This window comes from Mustela putorius, unplaced genomic scaffold (genome assembly GCF_011764305.1).
Source record: "Mustela putorius furo isolate JIRA1106 unplaced genomic scaffold, ASM1176430v1.1 tig00003845_pilon_pilon_pilon, whole genome shotgun sequence".
In the NCBI taxonomy this organism is placed as follows: Eukaryota; Metazoa; Chordata; class Mammalia; order Carnivora; family Mustelidae; genus Mustela; species Mustela putorius.
Window position 1 is genome coordinate 67,430,092 of NW_025421998.1, and position 8,706 is coordinate 67,438,797.

The window sequence follows — 8,706 nt, forward strand, 5'->3', positions numbered from 1 at the left end:
CACTTTTAATGGAGAGGGTAGGCTACATTTCTTTCATGTATTTAGAATTGATTCTCTGGGTGGCAGCTAGAGGGCAGAAAGTGTCGTTTTCAACTTAATAGTTTAAAATATAGTAAAATTGTTATTTTTGTGTGAACAATGTAATATGTGCTACTGAAGAACTGCTTAGGGAGTGACTCAACACCATCAGTCACCTTGATCTATTTTGGCAGGTCAAGTCAATCAACTCTCTTGCAATCAGACTCAGCATTTAGATGCTTATCAGTCAAAAATAGTACATGATTCTACTCTACTGTAATTGGTTAGCTATGAGGAAATCACTTTGTAATATTGAATTCATGCTTTCTGTTTTGTTGGTACTATGTATTAAAATATTATAAGGTATGCAGTATTAATTTAATAATATGTATTTTTATGTGATGGGTTGTAACATAACTTTCTTTCCTATTTTTTAGGAGAAAACATTTCTTTTACCTAAATTCTGTCTCATGTGACTTTTCAACATTGGAACCTTTTTTTTTTTTAAGATTTTATTTATTTACTTGACAGAGAGAAATCACAAGTAGGCAGAGAGGCAGGCAGAGAGAGAGGAGGAAGCAGGCTCCCTGCTGAGCAGAGAGCCCGATGCGGGACTCGATCCCAGGACCCTGAGATCATGACCTGAGCCGAAGGCAGCGGCTTAACCACTGAGCCACCCAGGCACCCCACATTGGAACCTTTTTAAAAGGTAATTTTATAAAAGTAAAATATTCTCTATGTTCTGAATTTTTATTCTCATATAATTAGCACTTGAAATGAGTTTCTCCCCCCCCACTCCCTTACCCCTCATCGCCCCCCCACCCCTTTTGATAACACAGTCTCATTGAATCATGAGAATTGAAAGTAACTATGTAGAGGGGGGCTTATTTTTTTTCCCTATTATTTCTTTGTAGAAAGGAAAGTCAAGAAAAGTTCTGTCTTCTGTTATTGGCATAAATCTGGGCTAAGTAGAGCTATCCCAATTTCTAAACCCTACCAGCTTAATATGCAAATATCAATGGCTTGAGTAGCAGAGAATGTAATCCTATTATAGTCTCAAATTTATCTGAGTCCTTAGAAATCCTGATTAGCCTTGGTAATCACCTGGCTCCTTTCTTGGATAATATTAGTATCTCTGGGGGTTTCACAGTTTTCCATGTGAGAAAATACAATTTTGGCTACAGCTGCCTCCAGGATTCTCTTCTGTCAGAAAAATATGGTACATAGAGTTTGAGTTTTTGTAATAAAATATCTGCCCAGATATTTTATTATATATCCACTAATTAAAAACTCTCCATCCATTTGAAAATTATACCCACATTGAAACTGGTTTACAATATTTGATCTTTCTATTTCATTTACCATCCAAACCACTCTGTAATATAAACTTAACTCTATTCTTGTTTTAACCTCAGTTTTATGTGTAGATTATAGACTATAAGAAACATGTGATCATGTCCATTTAATATTTTTTATGGTGAACTGGGGATTCAAGTACATATAAATACCCAATCAAGATTATACCTCAGTGCCATAAAGTATAAAAACTCTTAGTTTGGAGGCATACCTTCCCAGGTTTGCTGTCATTCTCCCAACTTAGACTACATTCTTTCATTGGTAAAAATCCAGCTAATTATATGTATTTAATACCAGTTACTACTGTTACAACAGTTAAGTAAAATGTATTACTTAGCATTTCTCTCTGTATACCTAGCATTGAATAGCTGCTTATAAATAATACTTTTGTTTGTTTTCCCTTTCTTGTCAATTTTATTCAAAGATGATGTAGTTATATTATCTATGGTTTACTCATAAAATCACTTAAAAAATATGCAATAAACCCAAGCAGTGGTGGGGGGGGGAGGTTTTCCTGTCAAATTTAACTGAATTTTGAGTCTCAATTATATCAAAACCCTATAATATAGCAATAGCAAAACCGAAAATATGAATCTTCATAAGTAGGAAAGTTATTTAACTAAGTGTATCTGATTGTTTGTAAATCTAAAATAAAAATGGCAACTTTAGTGATAGTTCAATATGGCTAAGAAGGTCTTAAGACTAACAAATTCGTATTAAACATTTATTAAGAAGGCTTAGAAATTCTAAATCAGAAGATTAAAGAAAAGAATGCAGTTATTAAAGGTATTTGAATATAAACTTTTTGCTGATAATGTAGAAGATTAAGGATAGCCTCACAGACAGTAACATTCCTTCTGTCAAACATTAGGGGGTTACTTCTCCTTCTACCTACCTTGACAGAGTGTGGTAGCAATGACACTATGCCAGTTCTGGGCTTAGCCCTTAGCAGGACAGGCAGCTTCCTCCTAAGTCTCTTGGAGCCCTAGGATGCCGTGTAAGAAGTCCAGTGACTGCTGAAAAGCACACATGAAGATGCTCTGAGGCTACAGTGAGAAAGAAAGTGACCCAGTTGAGACCAACTTTTCCACCATCTGTCTACCACTTGAACACCATGGAATGGCCCCAATAAATGCCATTTAAAGCAGAAGAATCTCCCATACAAGCCTGACTCAAATTCCTGATCCACCAAATTATGACTTATAATAATGAGGTTTTTTTTTTTAAAGAATACTAAGTTGTAGGGTAGCTACTTACACTATAGTGGACAACAAAAAAATGCAGAGGTGAAGTCCAAACTTGGTTATTTGAGCAGATTAACCAACCCCAAATTTTATTAATGTGTGGATAATCTTTGCAATAATTACTGGTCTTAACTATCTTAATTTAGAGATCTAACCTGTTATAAAAATATGCAAGAAAATTGGATAGTTAGAGCCTTGGTATATTGTATTTATACAAGAGAATACTAGGTTTTCTATTAAAAAATCCTGAGATATTGCACCTCATTAATAGGACAAAAAAAATCCTGAGATAAGGTATTTGCTCTGCCACTCATTAGTTTGGAGACTATGATCAAGCCTTTGTGGATCTTAAATTCTTCATCTGTAAAATTAATTCATCAGATTGCCTATCCATAGTAACTTATGGCTCTCTTTGAAAAATCTCTTCTAAGTTCCGATTTTATCACTGTCTTGTATTCTTTTTTTTTTTTTTTTTTTTTTTTTTTTAAAGATTTTATTTATTTATTTGACAGAGAGAAATCACAAGTAGATGGAGAGGCAGGCAGAGAGAGAGAGAGAGAGAGGGAAGCAGGCTCCCTGCTGAGCAGAGAGCCCGATGCGGGACTCGATCCCAGGACCCTGAGATCATGACCTGAGCCGAAGGCAGCGGCTTAACCCACTGAGCCACCCAGGCGCCCTCTTGTATTCTTTAAATAGATGGTTGGCCGGGTGCGTCCACAAGAGGGGACAAAGGAGAGGTACAAGAAAACAAAGTTTAGTATACTCACAGGTCCTAGAGAGACAGGAGTCATGAGGGCCCACATAGCGGGGAGTGTAAAGGGAATCGGCTCAAACAAGCAGGTGGGGAGCAGACAGCACAAGGAGCCATGGACAACTGGTGGTCAGGTGGAGTACACAAGCAAAAGGAATGATGGGATATCCCTTGAGGACAGTAGGTCACAGAAAGGAGAACATAAGAAGAACTTGTGGCAGGGGCTACTTCATCATATGGGTATACCTGGTTACTTGGATGAGACATTCATAGTCTATTTTGGGAGATGTTGAGGCAACAGGAATATATGTAGTTTTGAAATTTACAGTACAGTTATTAGGTCACGCTGTAGTCTGAACGTTTGTGTCTCCCTGAAAGTCATGTGTCAAAATCCTACCCAGTATGATGATGTTAGCAGGTGGAGTCTTTGTGAGGTACATAGGTCATGATGGTGGAGTCCTCATGAATGGTATTTGCTCCTGTGAAAAAGACTACACAGAGGTCCCTAGCCCCTTCCACCATGTGAAGATACAAAGAGAAGTCTGCCACCTGGAAGAGGGCCTCTATCCAACCATGCTGGCTGGCATATTGATCTCAGACTTCCAGCTTCCAGAACTGTGAGAAATAAATTTCTGTTGTTTATAAGCTACCCAGTCTGTGATATTTGGTTTTAGCAGCCCAAACAGACTAAGATAAGTTGCAAATATTTTAACATGTCACGGCTAAATTTATGGTACCAAACCTGGGAGGTTTGAGAGCAGATGACTTCTTCCCTAACACCTAGTAGTGTAGTATCTTCAATATTGTTAACACTCCTAAATATTTCATCCTCCTAAACTAACCCTTGATGATTTCTCAGTGAGAGCTGCTTTTGTACAGGAAGGAGTCAATAATGGATTCTCATATGTTGGCTTGTCAGGTTACAGTTGTAGTTTGGAGAATGCTTACTTATATATTATTTATCACAGAATCTGAATGTTCTTATGCCTCATGTGACCAATTCAGTATATAAATAATTTGTATTTTCCTATTAACTTGATGCCTTCTCTATAATTCCCATACTTTGAAATTACTTGTGATAGGTTTAAGTTATAAAATAATATTAGAGATAGTTTAAAATATATTGTTAGCTATAGGAGCTTTCTAACTTAATTGGCTTCCCTCAGCATGTGAGTTTTGGGGAGAGCATTATTACCGAGGGTTTTACCTATAGATTCAGGTGGATTGGATACATTGCGGATTTCACGGTAGCATTTCCCGTCTTCTTGCCTTCATTTAAGGTGACACTTTGATCAAAGGTGGCAAAGCATGAAATTATGGCCAGCTGTAAAAATGTCACATGCTATTTCAAAATCCTCCTGTAGTTGAAGAATTTCCTGATTATCTGAATCCACCTTGGGAATTAAGATTCAGTGTGCCTGACATTACAGCATGTTTTAACAAGAGCACAATTATATTCCTACCCTGTTCCAATATAGAGTTGCCTAGTCAGAATTGTTAGACAAGTCCATGGAGGATTGGAACTGTCACCAAGCATCAGCTCACACAGGAGAATAAAATGAAGTCAATGGTTTCTGCCTTTATGAAAATCACTAATTGTATTTTATTTAAAAATATGTGCTCCCATGCCTGGAGCAAGCCCCAAGAATGTAAGAAAATCAGTCTGTTTTCCAAATTTTATGGCAAAATACTTTAGATAATAAGAGCGGTTAGCTATTTCTTCCTTTTTAAAAAAAGAAAAAAAAATTCTAGGACATACGCAGCAACTGTCACAACCATAAAAAATAAGTCATTTTGAAAATATGTCTGTAAAATTACCCGCTTTATTTTTATGGAGGAAGGAAGAATGTATTTTGTTGGCTTCAATTTTATTGAAAAATATTGATTGAGCACCTATTTGATACCAGACTTTTTGCTAGGCTCTGGGGTATAAGAAATTCATAAATACATTTTCTACCTTCATGGAATTCACAGGCTGAGAGTAGACAGAAATTCAAATAAAATTAATTCCCTAGTCAAAAGGAAAAAACAGATGAGAAAATAAATAATTACAACCCAAAGATGATAGGGCTGTCTGAGAACAAGAGTTCAAACACAGTGCTCAGGCCTAACAGCAGCTACAGACAGACTTAAGTCTGTAAAAAATAGTCATCATTTCAGGGAATATCATTGTTCTCAGAAGGTAAAATGTATACTGTTTGCCTGTTTATGGTAATTTATGATTAATGTGTGTCTTTCATTTAAATTCAAGAATCATTTAAACTCAGGAAATGTGACTTTGTCAGCGACAAGAAAGTTTTTTTTTTTTACTCTACTTTTAATAATGTTTGGTGTTTGCACCTAAGAAAAAATATGTAAGATTCTTATATAACTAGTAGACACAGCCTAACTGGAAGGCTAAAGGAGGAACAGACAGTGGGTTTGGTGAAGGTGTCTTGGCAGCTGCCTGAGGGAAAGGCAGAGGAATGCACAAGAGGTTTCTGAGCTTCTGTTCCTCTCTGTTTCTGTGAGAGCAGCTTCCCCTTCTTTTCATCAAATACTGAACATCAACAAAAGACTTATTGAAGAGAGAGTCGTACTGCTCAAAATATTCTGAGTACTTCTTTTTCTCACTACATTAGCACCATTAAGAAGGTGTGTCCAAGAGTAGTTAAGGCCCATCACAGGTTTGACTCAGATCTTTTTTTTTTTAATTTTTTAAATTTAATTTTATTTGACTCACATCTTTAACTTGTTTTTAATCGTTGAGGCTCATGGTTCCCCTCATTTGTGTGTTTAGGAAGATTACCACATATTCTAAGTTTCTACCTGTTCCCACTTTTTGGGTTTTTCTCTTCCCATCATCTGGCTGACCTGGAAAACATCTTCTGAATACATGAATTTAAATCAGTACTGTTAATTAAATTTGATCCATGTCTTTTACATTAAAGAAAATATACCTTCAATTCACTTGTTTTTTCATGAATACTTCTTACTTAGTAAATGCCACTGAGTGGTGTGAGGCATTGAGATACCCCTTCTAAGGTGAAGCATAGATTATTATATCTTGCCCCTCCTACAACCAAAAAAGAAGAAGGCACCAATGCCTAGTGTCCTTTTTGGATTTTGTGTGTCATCCTTGCGCAGGGGCCATGCTAATCTTCTCTGTATCGTTCCAATTTTAGTATATGTGCTGCCGAAGCGAGCACTCCTTTTTGGATTTTGGAGGTAACTTATTTTTCATTTGGGTGTGTTACTTTGGTTCATTTATCAAGTGACCTGAAATGCTGCTAGTTTTGAGTGGAAGGCCCAAAACTGAAGGCTCTACCGCTAATCCAGATTTCCATGCAAGCTGCTCTGCCCCTTGGGCCACGTGATTCAGTAGATCCAGTGTTGCTGGAAATGTCAATGGCAGAGTCAATGTGGAGCTTTTGTTAGGCTGAGGGGAAGCTCACTAAGTATGCTCAAGGTCAGAGTATGGGAGATGCGGTCAGCATACCTACAATTATGTCAGTTTTGTTGATCATTTCGAGGACTCAGCTTTTGGTTTCTTTCATTTTTCTTTGTAGTTTTCCTGTTTCCATTTAATTTATTTCTGTCCACATTTTATTTTTTTCTGCATGAGTTATTATTTTTTTGTTTTATTATTTTCTAGTTGTTTTTTTTTTTAAGATTTTATTTATTTAACAGAAAGAGAGATCACAAGTAGGCAGAGAGACAGGCAGAGAGAGAAGGGAAGCGGGCTCCCCACTGAGCAGAGAGCCTGATGTGGGGCTCCATCTCAGGATCCTGAGACCAGGACCTGAGCCGAAGGCAGAGGTTTTAACCCACTGAGCCACCCAGGTGCCCCTCCCCCCCACTTTTTTTTAAAGATTTTACTTATTTATTTGACAGACAGAGATCACAAGTAGGCAGAGAGGCAGGCAGGGGTTGGGGATGAGGGGAAGCAGGCTCCCTGCTGAGCAGAGAGCTGGATGTGGGGCTCGATCCCAGGACCCTAAGATCATGACCTGAGCCAAAGGCAGAGGTTTAACCCACTGAGCCACCCAGGTGCTCTTATCATCTAGTTTTTTAAGGTGGACATTAGATTAAGACCTTTTATCTCTGCACCAAAATAGGCATTTAAAACTGCAATATTTCCCTCCAAGAACTGATTTATCTATATTCATAAATTTTTTTTAAGATTTTATATATTTATTTGGGAGACAGCAAGCACACGCATGAGCTGGGGCTTAGCATCAGAAGGAATGGGAGGAGCAGACTCTCCACTGAGCAGGGAGACTGATGAATGGCTCAGTCCCAGGACTCTGGGATCATGACCTGAGTTGAAGGCAGACATTTAACTGACTGAGCCACCAAGGCATCCCTACATTTGTAAATATTCACGTTTTATTTTCATTTAATTAAAAATATTTTTATTTCCTTTGTAGTTTCTTCTTTGATACATGTATTATTTGTTGGAAGTATTGGGAATTTTCCCAGCCTTTTTTTCTATTATTTCTGATTCAATATTTTTAAATATTTTAATCCTTTAAAATGATTGACTTTTGATTTATGGTCTAGCCCAAGATTTATGTTGCAAATGCATGTTTACATGAAAAGAACATATATTCTTTTCTTGCATGATAGAATAGCCTATAAATATGAGTTAGGTCAACTAAGTCTGTTAGTGTTGGCCAGATCATGTATATTCTTACTAATTTTCTGCCTATTTTTTTAAAAGTTTTGTTTTGTTTCGTTTCATTTATTTTAATATTTCTTTTCAGCGTAACAGGATTCATTGTTTATGCACCACACCCAGTGCTCCATGCAATATGTGCCCTCCATAATACCCACCACCTGGCTCCCCCAACCTCCCACCCCCTGTCCCTTCAAAACCTTCAGGTTGTTTTTCAGAGTCCATAGTCTCTCATGGTTCACCTCCTCTTCCAATTTCCCTTCTACCTTATTTTTAAAGCAATCTATCTTTGATAGATACCAATATCTATACCTATGAGTTTTAAGTTGCCTAATTACACTTTCAGTTTGCTTATATTTTGCTCCATTGTCCCTTGTAGCTCAGTTGTTATGTTCATATGTATTAATGGCATTACATTTTCCTGATATATTAATCCTCTTGTCATTATGAACTGTCCCTCTTTGTCTCTAGTAATATCTTCTGTTTATAGTCTATTCTGTCTGTTATTAATATATTCACTGCAACTATTTTATAGTTACTATTTGCATGATGCAACTTTTTCTGGCCTTTTACTGTCAATCTGTCTATATTTATGAATTTTATAGTGTAGATCTGCAGATAGGCTATAATTGAATATTGTCCTTAGTTCAGTCTAACAATCTCTATCTTTTGATTAGAGT

General features: G+C 36.9%; 1 non-coding gene across 1 annotated transcript; it reads right to left on the reverse strand.

Annotated features, from left to right (window-relative positions):
• Nucleotides 1-6,449: 6,449 nt before the first annotated feature.
• Nucleotides 6,450-6,557, reverse strand: LOC123387077. Its single transcript, XR_006601440.1, has one exon. It is a non-coding gene; the product is annotated as a U6 spliceosomal RNA (small nuclear RNA).
• Nucleotides 6,558-8,706: the final 2,149 nt, after the last annotated feature.